General features: G+C 37.1%; 2 protein-coding genes across 9 annotated transcripts in view; one reads left to right on the top strand and one right to left on the bottom strand.

Moving 5' to 3' along the window:
* The window catches only part of MED12L (mediator complex subunit 12L), a 560,363-nt gene that overhangs the window by 360,999 nt on the left and 184,657 nt on the right, over positions 1–14,707 (top strand). The window lies entirely within an intron of this gene.
* P2RY14 (purinergic receptor P2Y14) overlaps positions 1–14,707 on the bottom strand; it is a 42,217-nt gene that overhangs the window by 20,281 nt on the left and 7,229 nt on the right. For 2 of the 4 annotated variants that reach the window (XM_074298325.1, XM_074298330.1), the window contains exon 1: positions 544–896. The exons of the other annotated variants lie outside the window; for them this stretch is intronic. The gene's annotated coding sequence lies outside the window, so the exon portion shown is untranslated. Of the gene's footprint in view, positions 1–543; positions 897–14,707 lie in introns of those variants that run through there. 4 annotated transcript variants of the gene reach the window in all.

Below are 14,707 nucleotides of genomic sequence, written 5' to 3'. Positions count from 1 at the left end.
TCAGTAAAATATATAAATATTTTCTGGCTTAAGTATTTACTGTTTAAGCAGTTAAAATTTAAAAGAACTTAAACCTGAAATGTAGAGATAATTTATAGAGATTATTATAGATTATTATTAAAGAGATATATAGAGATAAATCCCTCACTTTAGCATGTGAGGAAATTGAGATAATTTATAGAGATAATATATAGAGATTAATCCTTCATTTTTGCATGCAAGGAAATTGAGATACACGGAAGACAAACATTTCACTCAAGGTAACAGTCACTTTGCCGGGGATCCAGGACTAAAGACCTAGATTTTTTCTTTGTTCAATCAATGTTTTTAAATATTATTATTTTTAAAATACAAAACCCTAGAAGAGGATATTGAATTGGCAAAATTTGATTTTTTTTCCTCTATAATTCAATACAGTCAAATCTGTGAGTTTGAGTCAGATCTTACTCGAAATAGTTTTTCCAGAAATCAAGAATCTAGTAGCCATTAGCGAGAGCAGCATAGGGAAAGCACCCTTTGCTGGAAAGAATTTTCATTACTTACCGATTTGTTCTGCCTCTCCTGTGGCTGGCAGTCATGACTTTTATCATTAGCAGTTTTCTGGCTATTAAGGTTGGTAAGGAAAAGTAAGTGTTTCTTCTCTTGTCTGCTTGAAGGGACTGCTGCAAAGTGCTACACTCTCTCCAAAATGGAATGGTTTAAAGTACTCAAAGAAATATTGACATCCTGCCAAATACTACGCAAATGTCAGACTCTACGGGTGCCTGGCTTTGCAAAGTGCAGCACTTACATGGCCTTATACAAGTTGGAACTTATTTGTTTTCAGGATTATAAATGATCAAAACTCAAAGGGCCAAATAGTGAATAGTCTGAAGTGAAGCCTGACAGAGTTGGGAGGGAGGGTGGAAAAAGGAGTGAGAGAGCACTAGGAGGAGAAAGCTTTCCCATGCCTAGCTTTGACCTTTTTTTTAGTAGAACTGCTACAATAATATTATCTGAATTTGTTAGGAAATGTTTTCAAACTGTTTCTCAAAGATTTAAAGATCTGTCCTTAAAACTCTTAAGGAACAATCCTTTGCTAAAAAGAGGAACATACTTAAAGTCTGATTTTGCTCCCAGAAGTTTTCCCAGAAAGCTTGGGAAGAAATATTTTGGAGGAAAATCAGATCCTTGAGGATTTTACTATTTCTCCCAAATTTTTACATTTCTCCCAAATGGTTATCTTCAATTAGGATTCAATTGTCACATATGTTATAGTGAAGATTCTTGTTCAGATAGCGAATGAATTGGGGGCGGGGGGGGGGGGGAATTGAGTGTTTACTATGTGCCCAGGGATTTTGCTAAAGCCCTGAGAATAGAAATACAAAAGTGAAATAGTTTCTGCCCTGAAGAATCTTGGATCCTGATAAAGTGAGGCAATCCTTATATGAGTGTAGTGGCTAAGGACACAGGGGTGGTAAGTGATTCACAAGGGATTTTAAGAATCCCTTAAGCTTGATTATCCTTTCCAGAAAAAGACTCTGGGGTTGAGTGGGACACATTGTCTTACCACTAGGATGATCTGGTCTGGATCTGTCTGGATAGAATGGACTTACTCACTAATCAAGGCAGCTGGACCCCAAGGAGATCTGCAGCTGAGTAGATGAACTGGGATATTCCTGGTGATCCTATCAGAAAGATTCCAGGTGAGGAAAAGTAAGATGAGATTCTGTGATGATCTGATCAGGGGTTAAATCCTAACTTTTCTACTTATTAACTTTGTCATCTAGGTCAAATCACTTAACTTTTCCCCCTGAAATGAAGTGGGTGAACTATTTGATCTCTGTGGTCCATCTGGATTTAATTCTAAGATCCTGTATCCCTGCTCTCAATGGAAAAAAAAAAAACTTCCTAACAGAATTATTCTTGAGTGGAATAGGCTTTTTTAGGAGGTAGTGGATTTTCTTTACTAGGCAGATAGCTAAACACTTGTCAGATTACAGAGGAGATGCTTCTTCAGGATGGGTCAGAACTGATGGCTACTGAGGTCATATTCTGACCCTTGAGACTCTGTGGGTTAAATCTGCAGGTCAGGGAGCTGGAGGCAGGGGAGGAGATCCCTCAGAGACATTCAGCTCTTGGAGGGACTCTCCTTTCTGGCAGTAGGTTACTCCTCTGGAATTACAGTGTGAGTGGTTTTTGTCATTGATTTTGATAACTTCCCAGTCTTGATTTTAATCTCTGCTTTTCCTGACCTTGGTTCCTATGAATTGCTTTTCACAAATGCTGGACTCTTTTTATGGTTCTCACCTATTAACCTATCCCGATTTCAGATCAGTTAAACCAAGTCATGAAAAAAAGGTGTCAGTTAACCTTGGGCTCTAGCGCCCTTCCTTCTAGTTAACACGGTGCAAATGGTTCAGCAGGGAGACCTTGAATCTGTTTTCTCTATACCTACAAGTCCCCTATCTTTTCTTTCTTTCTTTTTTTTTAAAGAATAGCTTTTTATTTTCAAAATATATGCAAAGATAGTTTTCAGCAATCACTCTTGCAAAATCTTGTATTCCCAAATTTTTCTTCATCCCTTTCCCCTACCACTTTCCCAAACAGCAAGCAATCCAATATAGTTTAAACCAGTGGTCCTCAAGCTTTTTAAATAGGGGCCAGTTCACTGTCCCTCAGACTATAGGAGGGCCGGACTATAGTAAAAACAAAAGCTCACCCTCTGTCTCCGCCCCTCTGCCCATTTGCCATAACCTGGTGGGCTGCATAAACGTCCTTAGCGGGCTGCATGTAGTTTGAGAACCCCTGGTTCAAACATTGTGCAATTCTTCTATACATATTTCCATATTTATCAGGCTGCACAAGAAAAATAAGATCAAAAAGGGGGAAAAAAAGTGAAACAAAATAATAACGAAGCAAAAAATAAAACAAAAAAAGGTGAAAAACCTGTTAAGATCCCCATTGTCCCCACAGTCCTTTTTGGGTGCAGATGGCTCTCTTCATTTCAAGAATATTGGACTTGCCCTGAATCACTTCATTGTTGAAAAGAGCCACACCCAACAGAGTAAACCATCACATAATCTTGTTTTTGTTCTATTGTTCTATTCATTTCACTTAGCATCACTTATGTTAAGTCTCTCTAGGCCTCTGAAATCATCCTGCTGATCATTTTTTATAGAACAATAATATTCCATTGCATTAATATGCTGTCACTTATTCAGCCATTCTCCAATTAATGATTATCCACCCAGTTTCCAATTTCTTGCCCCTACAAAGAGGGCTGCTACAAACATTTTTACACATGTGGGCCCCTTTCCCTTTTTTTATGATTTCTGGGATACAGGCCCAGTGGAGACACTACTGCTGGATCAAAGTACTGCATAGTTTGATAGTCCTTTGAAGCCCCCTATCTTTTCATGATCTCTGTTTACCTGTTTATATTTTAAAAAAAAAAAGTGGCTAGAAGATGCTTTTTGATCCAGTAGCAAATACAAGTTACATATATAGTTAATTTTCATCTGGCTTTATTTTGTGTTTTGGTCAAGTTTCACAGAATGTCCCTTTCTGGATTTTTGGATCAGCGATGTATCAAAATAGTCTTGAAGGTCTGTTTAGCATAAAAGCTGTCTCCTTGTTTTTCTTTTTGGCGGCATATGGTCTGTAAATGTTTTTAGTAACTTAAAAATAATGCTGTTCTTTATTTTAAGGCCTTTGAATAGGAATAGACCCAAGTCTAGAAATTGATAGTGTTGAGTACTTGAGTTAGGATTTTAAAAAATTATTAAGACATGAGCTGAGTTGGTATTTAGTTGAAAATAGCATTTATTTATTTATTTAATTGTTTAAGTATTTAAATTGATAGTATTTATTTAAAATGATAGTTTTTTTAAAAAGTTAAGAACCCTTGGGCTCTTGAGTCTGTCAACAAGCAGTTTTAACATTTATTTCTTACTGTGTGCCAAGCATAAATGCTAGGGAGATAAAGAAAGGGGGAAAAAAAAGTGACTTCCCAAGAAGTCGCATTTAAGTAGCTATGTGAATGGAAGATATAATATATAATGTGTGTGTATGTATGTATGTGTGTGTGTGTATATATATATATATATATATATATATATATACACTATACATTATATATGCACATTATATATATCATATAGAGTGCAAGTGGGTAAGCAGAGGCATAGGGGGTCCTAAGGTAGAGTATATTTGGAAGGTAGGGTAGGAATAGTATCTTGTAGAATTGAGAGAGCATTCCAGGAATGAGAGACAGCCAGTGAAGAGAGACGGTATTGTGGGCAAGGAACAAACACAAACAGCCAGTGTTCTTGACTGGGTTTCTTTTCTAAATCCCATATATCCCCACTGCAATTCGAGAAGAATAGGGCTGGTCACTATGGCTCCGGTCACCACATTTGCAAGATGGTGAGATTAGCTCTTTTGCTTCTTTTTGTAATCTTAGAGCTTTGTTTTTGGGACTAAGTGGGTGCTTAATAAATATGTAGTAATTATTGGTAGATTGAACAAACTTGCCAGGAAAAAACACCTGATGCTCTTCAGTTATTATATTCCATGCCTTTTGTGGCCACTAGATGGCAAAATGCTTTGAGTACTTTCCCTATCCGGTTCTTAGAAATAACTGGTCTGTATTAAATAACTTCTCTAGAAACCCTTATGAGTTAACCACTGGTTTAGGTAAAATAAGCATTGAATGCAAGTGTGCCCTTAATTTTTACATGACTGGCTACATGAATGTTTTTTCTTTTCAATTTAAAAAAAAATTTATTTGATTTTTCCCGCAGAACTCTTGCATTTACCTCTTTTGGTTTTTTCAGTATAATTTGTTTTTTCCAAATTCATGTAAACATGGTTTTCAATATTTTTGTAAAACTTTGTTTTCCAGGTTTTTCTCCCTTTATCCCTCACCTTCCACCTCCCAGCAAGCAGTCTGATATAATTTAATTATGTGCTAATATAAATGTTTTTTCAAACAGCATTTAATTGATTTTATGAATGGAAAAACACACAAGAGATAATAATTTCATTTTCAGTGTACTGCATGTCGGGCCATTTTCTAACAGCTTTTATTGAACATTTGCCAAAGTTCTTGCTACAGAGACTGGCTTTGTAAGCCTGAAATGAGTTGGCTCTTATTCATTGATTGATTGGTATAGCATTTGATCCATTTTTTATAAATTTTAGTGACATCTTGGTTTGTCTTGTAGATCTGGTTTTTTGTAGAAGAGTCCTGTATTTTTCAATTAGCATAGCCTAGAGTGTCTATGCAAATTATATACTTAAATTTCTTCCCATTACTAGAAGACATTTTTACTGTGAGCCAGAAACACCCAGCTGTACTAATAAGCACATCTAGTTTTCAAGCCATGTTGAAAGCATTTGACTGAAAATTATGTGAGTCACAGGCAATATCAGAGAATCTTAGAACAGGAAGTGGCTTTAGAAATTTGATCCCTGAATTTTATAGAGAGCAAACTGGGCTGTCAGAGAGGTCAAGTTCACACCATAAAATATCTCTTCCTTCCTGACTCCATGTCCAGTGCGTAAGGACCTTGAAATACTTAAGCCTAAAATTATTTATTATGAACTTCAGTCATTATCTAGAAGGAAATTGACAACATGTGGACCACAGAGCTAGAAGAAACCAGAAATAATGGAAAGCATGTGGAAAATCTTGTATTACATTTTATTGGAAAATCACATTACATTCTGGTTAGGTAATGACCAAATTAACAAAGAGTTGTGGAAAGTAGGGACTTAGAGGTTTTCCTTTATATCTCTGCAGTACATGTGTGCACACCTGTGTGTTATATGCATGTGCCCCCATGTAATATTCCTATATGTTTTAAATTGGACCTGGGCAGACAGTGGTGCCCGTGGAGAGCGGCAATGTCTTGAGACACTTGGAAGTTAAATGACCAGATTCATCCAGATTCACAAAAGCAGGACCCACCCAGCTCTTTCTGACTGAGGCCGGACCTCTTCCCACTCTGTGATGCTGCTAAGACACAAATGCGTAATTTCAATTTTTAAAAAAAGTGATGAATTGCATAGGAAAATATTATACATGTTTTTAATGAGTAGTTTTTGAAGATACTGTGAAAGGATCTATCAAGGGCTGAGGGGAGGGAGCAAGAAATACATTCCCTCTGAAAATGTAAATAGATTCCAAATAATATAATAGCATCTAAATTGTATTTAGGTATAAGTAATAAGTAAATATATGGCAGCCCAATTTTTGGTGGAAGCAGGAAAAGGAGGAGACCAAGCCAGGCTATTCCTTTGAGAATAAAAGATGAGTCTTTTCTGATTGAAAACAGCCCTGTTAAAAGATCCTAACTGTAATTTCTTTCTCATAGTTGAGAAGTACCAGCTTCTCAAGAAGAAAACAAGGGGGGGCTGAATAATTAGATACTGAGACAGCATAATTAGCAATCAAAAAATCTTAAATTATTAGTTAGCTGTGGAGTTAGAACATGGTACAATGGAAAAATTACTGACATGAAGTTACAGGACCAGGGTTCAAATCTTAGCACTGATCATTTTTGACTTAGTAACTGGACCAGGGGCTCTCGAACTACAGCCCTCAGGCCAGATGCTGCTGCTGAGGACGTTTATGGTTATGGGGTTATGGCAAATGGGCTGAGGGGTGGAGACAGTGTGAGCTTTTGTTTTTACTATAGTCTGGCCCTCCAACAGTCTGAGGGACAGTGAACTAGCCCCCTATTTTAAAAGTTTGAAGACCACTGAACTGGACAGTTCCATTTTGCCCTCTTTAAGTCCCATTTTAGGTTTATATTAGACTACTTGGTCTGTAAGGACCATCCCAAATGACTTAGAAATTTCAAATTGTGTGTTGTCAGAACATCACCATATAGCCATTCTTCTCCTTCCAAACTCCCCTATTTCTGTGGAAATCAAGAAAAGAAAAGGGTAAGAAAGACTGATATATTTTTATAATTTGATAGAGGAATATCACACTTGCGTTTTCTCAAAAGCAGTCTTGGAAGGTTGACCAGAAGTCTTTCCTACAATCTCTCTGGAAATATCCTCTTATCATTCCTTCTCCTCAGTTTTAATCTCATTATTAGATCAAAGCTTCCTAAACTGTGGGTAGTTTCCTTTTTTTTTTTTTTTTTTAAATAGGCTGGGGTTAAGTGACTTGCCTAAGGTCATACAGCTAGGAAGTGTTAAGTGTCTGAGACCAGATTTGAACTCAGGTCCTCCTGAATTCAGGGCTGGTGCTCTATCCACTGTGCCACCTAGCTGCCCCCCACTGTGGGTAGTTTCTTAAGCTGTGGGTAGCGAACCCTTAAGTAACTAAATGTGGGGATCATGAAATTATGATTTATTACCAGTGAATGTTTGATTTGTGCACCTGCTGAATGTACCTTTATTCCCAGGGTCACAGAGAAATTTCTCAGGGGAAAAGGGATCATGAGTGAAAAAAGTTTAAGAAGCCCTATATTAGATCACATATTGTTACCAACTTTAACATACAGAAGATTGCTCTGATCTAATGCAACTTATGGCATAAAAGAGGAGATGAATTTTTTCCCTCCCCAATTAAAGGGCTTCAGCCCACCAAGCCCTGCTAAGGCTAAGTGCCTGCGAAAGCAGGGTGCTAAAATGCAGGATAATTTTGAGCAGGGATAATGATAAGTTGTTGCATTTTCTTACAGTGTAGAAGAATGATGCATTTAGAGTCTGAATGCCTGGGTTTCTATAAAGAGGGTTGCTAGAACTCTTGATAGTTTCTTTTTCTCTTCTCATACCTGCTCCCAAACCTTCCCAGGCTTCTTCATGACAGTAAATTGATTAAAGAGCTCTTGAGTCATGAAATCAGGTTATGGTTGTGGGAACAACACAATGAGTCTTGGATGTTGGCTTATGGAATTTGTTTTTTTGAGTTTTGTGCGTGCAATTTTTCAAGATAAGAATGTTACTCTGAAGCTTTGCAAATATACTCTTATTTGAATTTTTTAAAACCTCATAATACCACAGAGTGGTTTTGAAAATATTTTGTGCCCAGACTCCCTGTCCCTAGCCATGTAGTCTAGGGATAATGTGCCTCTAATTGGCATGTGTGATACAGTATGGTGCCCTCCCTAGGAAAACAATACAAAACAAAAGATGTGGTAGAGAATAAAGTATATATGATATAGTATGGTACCCTAGGAAAACAATGTAAAACAAAACAAAATGGAAAAACAAATCCTGCATCCCTTGTCTCTTAACTTACTACTTGTGTGACTTTTGTCAAGTTACTTCATTGCTTTTGACCTTGATTTCCTCATCTATAGAATAATAAAATTGACTGCTAAGTTCCCTTTTGTTCAGAATCTAGGATGTATGATCATGTCTAAGTCGGTCCAAAAAGGTGGACTTTTTGGTTACTTTAATGAAAGTCAAAATATAGTTTTGTGAATCCATGGGGAGAGCATTGAAGTTGAGTGCAGAAAAGAAGAGAGTAGATATTTATGATTGGATTTTGTCCTTGCTTTTGAGGAAAGTGAATCCAAAACTAGAAAAAAAAATTATGTCCCAATCCTAAAGAAAAAAAGAAATCTCTTGGTCTGACATATGACTTCTGAGCAGACATATGACAAGACATATGATAATTACATTATCTTTACTCAAGAATGGGGGGACTCTTCAGGACTGTCTTTAATCATCTTCCTAGAAAAGACACAAATGCTTCCTCTTCCTTCTCTATATGTGATCATGGACAATGCCCTTAGTACCCATCTAATGGCTAGCTCCATGGCAAAGTGTATAGAGCATCAGCCTGGAGTCAGGATTCATCTTTGTGAGTTTAAATCTGGCTTCAGACATTTACCAGCTGTATGACCTCTGAGCAAGTCACTTAACCTTGTTTGCCTCAGTTCCCTTATCTGAAAAATGAGCTAGAAAAGGAAATGGCAAACCACTTAACTATTTTTACCAAGAAAAGCCTAAAAGAGTTGGACAGGATTGAACAACACCCCCCACCTCATGAAGCTGTTGGGAAGATCAAATGAAATAACATGCCAGGAATTTAGTGAAATCAATCTCTGTTATTATTTTTACAACAATAATTTAACATTTATAAAATGTGCAGCTTTTACCTCAGAACATTGGGAAGCCAATTTGACACTGTTGATGAACTGGCAGCTCTTCAGATTTCTGTTAAAAATCAGGCTTCATCAATATCATCAGAATTAACATTTATCTAGAGCTTTGAGGTTTGTACATTTTATCTTCATAATAGCTTTGGGAGGTGGGTGCTATCATTCTCCTCATTTTACAGGTTAAGTAACCAAGGTAGACCCACTTTAAATGATGTGACCTGTCCCTAGTGAGCCTCACCCCCTATTACTTGGAATTTGCCATCTATGTGTTTTTTGTCTATATATGGCCAGGTTGTTCTTCCAGATAGGTTGCCCTTGTGGGCAAGGACTTATTCATTTTTGCCTTTTCCTTACCAGCTGTTAGCATGGTGCTAATACCATAGAGAAATCTACTTCCTGTATCTCAAATATACCCCTTTTAGCCTCTCTTCTTAGAATTATTGGCTTCCTCTGAGTTCCCTGTTTTATTCTCCCTGGTTGCTTGTTAATTGATTATTGGCTCTTCCTTCAAGATTCATTTCAGACTTCCATTAGACTCCTTTCCAAATACTTCTTTTTCCCTTACCCTCCTCCATCTCTTACACTTACTGATGCTTTTTCCTGCATCAAACAAATTAATTTGTATTATGCTTGACTATGAAAGGATGATTGATATATTAGATGAAAATTTAAATTTGAAGTTTGGCTTCAAAATATGTTGACTCTGCCACCCTAGATAAAGTATTTAGCTCCTTAACTCCCAAGAAATGATCTACCTCATTTTTCACTGTGAGGGGAAAAATGTGTTTATCTGTGTGCCCATTGTGTACCCCCAAATAGATTTGTAAGCTTCTTGTGTGCAGGAAGTAGTTTGGTTTTGATTTTGTTTCCCTAATAGGAGATAAGAGTAATAGTAATGGTAGCACCTGATGTTTATCTACTGCTATAATTTTATTTGTTTTTTATTAGGAACAATATAAGTATATCTGAATAGCCTAAAAAAAAAAGTCCTGTCATGGTCACCTTCTGGCCTCCTGGTTCATAAGAAGTAAAACTTCTCAGGTCTCCCTGAGCAGATTCCTTGGGATGTTGCCTAGCTAGAGACTACCCTGGTAGTAATTAAAACATGATGCTAAGTTCTCATGTCCTGGTTTGACATGTAAAAATCCATGGGGCACTGATGCCTCAGACACTTAATAGCTGGGTGAGCCTGGACAAATCACTTCACCCTGCTTGTTTCCTCATCTGTAAAAGGAAATAGCATAGCACTCCTATTTTTGCCAAGAAAATCCCAAATGGGGTCAGGAGAGTTGGACACAAATGAAAGAGATCTCCACAGCAACAAAGGAATCAACAGAGATCATGACCAGTGCACTTTTGGATAATCAGCTCCCCTGATTCTCAGGAAGAAATGGCATCTCCTTAACTTCAGGAGGACCTCAAGTCCTCCTACGTCAGCCTCTTAAAGACTTTGAACCAAGTTTCTAGTGGTAGGGAGCAAAAGCTACTTGTTTCCCACAGAAAGGGCACCCTGCAGTGATTAAGTGAAAAGGACAAAGGCTGTCAAAGAGAGGGAATAAATTTTTTGAGTGTTTCTTCATTGGCAAAGTCAACCAAGATAAGATTTTTTCAACCTGTGGGATAGTATGCTAGTAATTTCCCAAAAAAAACCAAACAGCCCCCAAACAACACTTAGACTAAATACACAGAGAGATTTGGAAGCATCACTTGTTTAGTTTTTAAATACAGAGACATTTCCCATCTGCTCTACTGGATTATGAATGTGAGAAAATGCAAGAGGAATGAATAAATTAACCCTAACCCCGGGTTTTCTCCAAATATAGTCATCTGTTTGATTTAAAATTGGGAAATTTTGAGCTCTGTATATACACCCAGAGCCATCATAAGGAAAGACACAAGCAAATCATTTGAGCAACCTGTGTTCATTATATCCTAAGACGAGAAAGGAAGGAATCGAACCCCCCCAAAAATTGATTTCAAATCAATCCCATAACCTTTATGACTTCCTCAAAAAAATATCAGTAGCAAGAAAGGGAGGCATTCATTTTACTATATTATAGCAAGCTATTGATCACGATGGGTTTCTTACTCTATTAAAATGACTTTCACTATTGAGGTTAACTTTTGCTTTAATGTGGAATTTACTAAGGATCATTTTAGCCCATTCCAACTTGTCATATAAAACTTTCTGTTTGTGTGAAAATGACAGAGAACATTGGGTGTACTGGGAGCTTACCCAGTGCAACATGGCAGCCAAAAAGCCAATATGATCTTGGACTGCATCAAAGACAGATGGACAAGGAAAATGGCGGAGTCCCTTCTCTTCTCTGCCCAGGTCAGATCACATCTGAGTAGTGTTTGCTTCCAGAGCCACATTTTTGCAAAAAATATTTTGTTGATCCTTTTTTTTTTTTAAAGGCAAAAAACAGGGGGAAATTTTTTTTAATTCTGCAAAATTGAAAAAAAATCTGAAAATGCATGCAGTGTTCTATACCCATGGACCTCCCACCTCTACAGAGGAATGGGACTGGGGTGGCTTCTTGGATCTTGGGGGCCACGCTTGCTGGTCCTTGGCAATTTTGCAACATTTCACTAGTGTTTTGTGGTGGTTCCTTCTGTTTACAGTGACAGACTTGCTTTATTTATGTTCCTTTGGAACATCTTGTTTTCTTTTGGTGAATTGAAAACAAGATGCTTGAGAGATATTTATAATTACTAACATATCTCCTCTCAATAGAGGGGCTCTTTCCTTGTAACAAAAACCTATAATCGAGCAAAACACATTAACACAATGACCATGTTGGAGAATGTTATTGTTTCTTATTGTTATTCAATTGTATACAACTCTTCATGATCCCACTTGGGGTTATCTTAGCATAGTTATATGGAAATGGTTTATCATTTCCTTCTCTAGTTCATTTTACAGATGGGGAAATTGAGGCAAATAGGATTGAGTGACTTACTCAGAGTCTCACAGTGTGGGTTTGACTAGACTGGATTTGAACTCGGGGCCTCTTGATTTCAGATTTGGCACTCTGTGCTATATTGCCTTCTAGCTGCCTGTATATATTTGAGTAATTTAACCTTGGGTGGCAAGATGGGTAACAATGACAGAGGAAGTAAAGAATCAAGACATTAAATTGATTCTGTATCATTTCATAATTGATTCTATTCTGTAACTAGTCACACAACTTGTCTGAGGCCAGTTTGAATTCAGGAAGATGATTCTTTCTTACTATCCACTGGATAACCTAGTTGCCCCTAGACAAAATCATTCTATTTCTCTAAACTGGGCTTTTTAAACTTTCCACCTGCAATCCCTTTCACTTGAGAAATTTTTACATGACCCCAGGTATAGAGGTATATAAAAAAATTTATATAAATCCAATATTTGCTGATAATAAATTATAATTTTGCAACCCCCACATTCAGTTTTGAGACCCCATGTGGGATCACGACCCATATTTTCAGATACTGGGCTCTAGACTATCACCTCTCTGATATAAGATGGGAAATGTTTGCACATCTTTATTAATTTTATTCTCTTTAATTTAATTTCTTAAAATGCTATGTTGGAAATATAGAGGCTATGCATTTTCCTTAAATCTCAATTTAAACATATAAAAGCCAAGGAGGAATTATATCAATTCCTCTTTAATTCACTGTGAAATCATATAGAGATCTCATGTCAACAATCTTCTGTGTGCAAGAGAGCTGTTTGAAAGTTAGGTCTACACAATACAGCATTTACACTCTTTCTGTTATTGTTTGCTTGCATTTTTGCTTTTCTTCTCAGGTTATTTTTACCTTCTTTCTAAATCTGATTTTTCTCGTGCAACAAAATAACTATAAATATGTATATATTACAAGGGATAATGTTGTAAAAAAATTACCTATGCTTATGTACTGTCAAAAAATGTTATAATTATAAAAATTAATAATAAAAAAGGAAAAAATATATTTATTGTATTTAACAGATATTTTAACATTTAACATGTATGGGACTGCCTGACATCTAGGGGAAGGGGTGGAGGGAAGGAAGAGAAAAGTTGGAACAGAAGTTTTTGCAAGGGTCAATGTTGAAAAATTGCCCATGCATATGTTCTGTCAATAAAAAGGTATAATAATAATAATTAATAATAATAATAATAAAAGAAAGTTAGGTCTAGATTCGTGGAGGTTTTGACTTCCTCTCAAGTTGTTATTATGATCTTTTCTTTTATTCTCTTGAAAAACATTTCAGGATGTTCCTGTTTTTTGAAGCACCTTTCTAGCCTCATTTCATATTACTTCCTCCCTCTTCCTGTTCACTATATTCGACCCAAATTGATGGCTAGAAGTTCTCTGAATCAATCAATATTTCTCACCTCTGTGCTTTCTTGGAAGCCAACCACTAGGCCTCTACATTTCACAAATGAAGTGCCATTTATTATGTGGAGACTTACCTCCTCTTAGCTCCTTCAAATTTTCTTAAAGCTTCCAACCTAGATTTCACCTTCAACTCCATGACATACTTTCTCCTATCGTATTAATATATTATAGCCCTTGATAAATAATATAATCCATTTTATCTTCCTGACAACTTTGAGAGACAAGGGTTATTCATACTCCCATTTTACAAGTTGCAAAACTGAGGCAGGAAGCATTTCAACTTGTCCACAGTCATATAGCTAGAGGCTGGATTAGAATTCAAAGTCAGATTCCATCCACTGTGCCATTCAATTGGTGCAAGAAGATGCCATTTTCTTTGGGACTTCATTTTCCTCTCCTGTTTCTCCTTTGTAATTTATTTTCTTAGACAATTGCCTTGGACACCTACAGATTAGCTGACTTGCTGAAAATCACATGGCTAATGTGAATTCATTCAGAATTGAACTCAGATCTTTCTATCTTGGGAGGCCAGTTCCTTGTCCGCTGTGCTGTGAGCATAAGGAAGAATGTCTGGGGGAAGAGGAAAGGAAGGGGGTTCTTCCCAATTGGAGACCTGGGGGACCACTGGGGTTTCATTTTTCAGGTATATATTGAAAGAGATGGTCTCTGGAGTCTCTTCCAACTGGACTAGAATAAAAATTATTGTAAAGTGCAGAGATTTGTGTAAAGGTGTGAACATTAGTACTTTACCAAATGTTCTTTAAAACTTTACTGTTTGGGGGATGATTTCTCATGTTGATGAAGCCCCTGGTTGTATTCCTGACATAGGCTGCACCAATGTCACAAAGGGACTTTAGAAAGGCTCTCATACTTTATGGTAATTTAAAGCAATAATGTGTGTGTGTAACAAGAGTGATAGTCCCTGTCTTCAAAAAGTTCCCATTCCATTGGATTTCTATTGAGTTAGTCAAATGTAATCATACACAAGGAAGAAGGTGAAGGAGGAGGGGTCCAGAGCATTTTGAGAGAATGTGAGAAGGAACAGTGACCCTTTGGCATGAAAGGTTGCACAAAAGAGGGGATACCTTAGCACCTCCTACTTTTCCCATCTCCCTTCCTCTGTCTCTATCCTTGTCTCCCCACCCCCACACTCTATCCCTTCTGTCTCTTCCTCTCAGCAATTCTGGGTCCTTTCAAGACTCACCGTCTAAGAGTGGGAGTCTGTC

The sequence above is a fragment of the Sminthopsis crassicaudata genome, chromosome 3 (genome assembly GCF_048593235.1).
Source record: "Sminthopsis crassicaudata isolate SCR6 chromosome 3, ASM4859323v1, whole genome shotgun sequence".
NCBI classification, from domain to species: domain Eukaryota; kingdom Metazoa; phylum Chordata; class Mammalia; order Dasyuromorphia; family Dasyuridae; genus Sminthopsis; species Sminthopsis crassicaudata.
This window is presented reverse-complemented; position numbering and strand designations above follow the sequence as displayed.